Raw genomic sequence first — 1424 nt, forward strand, 5'->3', positions numbered from 1 at the left:
GTGTGTGTGTGTGTGTGTGTGTGTGTGTGTGTGTGTGTGTGTGTGTGTGTGTGTGTGCATGTGTACCAATTTGGCAAAATCTTGGTAACCAGAGACAGTGTGATTAATTGTTTTTCTATAGCTTGCGCATATTGTACCATTACTTTTAGAACTTCGTTTCATCATGCTTTACCTAATTTCTGGTTGTAATGATTCTTTGTTCGGCGCAATGGAGGATCAATTTATCTCAGATTTGAGTCTCAGTCGGTGATGTGATTTTTCTTCGTTTATTGCTATTCTGTTTAGTCTTTATTTCAGCTGTTAGTTATTTAGACGTTTTCCTGTCATCATTTTAGCATGGCCGTGTGTAGCTCCGTTTGTAGCTTAGATTTTATTTTTTTTTAACAATTTCTGTTATGATCCGCTTTCCCCTAGTAAATGATTACCATTTCAGTTACTGTTTTGTATTAGCTGGCTTCCATAAAGACTGAAAACGTTTCAATTTCGCAAGTGACTTTTTTTTTGCTTGCAATTCTTTTTATGTTATCCATTGCTTTGTGTTAAATGTGTTTGTATATCTATATAAGATATTTTTTAATAGTCTTTTGTTTGCAGAAATCCTCTGTCCAAATTCGCGGTAAATACAATACTACTACCAGATTTTCGGTTGTGCACTTTGAATGCAGCTAATATTTTATTGTTTTTCTGTCTAGTCTTCCTAACTAATTTAGTGTCCAGTCGAGAAATTTATGACTATAACCTTTTACTAGAACAGAGAAATTATTGATGACGTTTACGTTAGATTTCTTTTGTCTGCATTTAGCTGTATTTTATGAATTAATCTACTGTGTCTATCGGCGGAAAGAACATGTTCAGAAAATGCTTACGCCGTAAATCTCTTTCAACGTAAATTATGCAGACACACAGACACGCACACAGACACAGACACAGACACACACACACACACACACACACATACACAGACACAAACACACACACACACGCACACACATTGGCCTGATATTTCTATAAAACCCCATGTCTTATACTACACTGATACTTTTGTGCATCTTGGAAGCTTAATCTCTAGTGAGGCATCTTGGACTGAAGAGCTTAGGAATACAAACACGCCTCTTCTGTATTCGAACAACTGTGTGAGTTTGTCTTCTGAAATCGAAGCCTTTGCTGTTTTTATGATGATCAATGTTTACCTAGCTGCCTGTATTTCAGCACATTAGTTACCTGTAGCGTACCCTTACAGCCAATCATCTGGTAGGATAAAATTTCTCTTACAGAAATTCCCAAATCTGCGCAGTTAATCAATGCCGAAGCATTCGTATTGAAATGCATTCCTCGCTGTACTGGGTGCGCAATCCGCATGGATGAGCTCAATCTTCTAAGAATAGTGATCTAGTGTGTGCTGACAAAGTGCCCTCGTTAACATT

The sequence above is a fragment of the Octopus bimaculoides genome, chromosome 3, assembly GCF_001194135.2.
Source record: "Octopus bimaculoides isolate UCB-OBI-ISO-001 chromosome 3, ASM119413v2, whole genome shotgun sequence".
Taxonomy (NCBI): domain Eukaryota; kingdom Metazoa; phylum Mollusca; class Cephalopoda; order Octopoda; family Octopodidae; genus Octopus; species Octopus bimaculoides.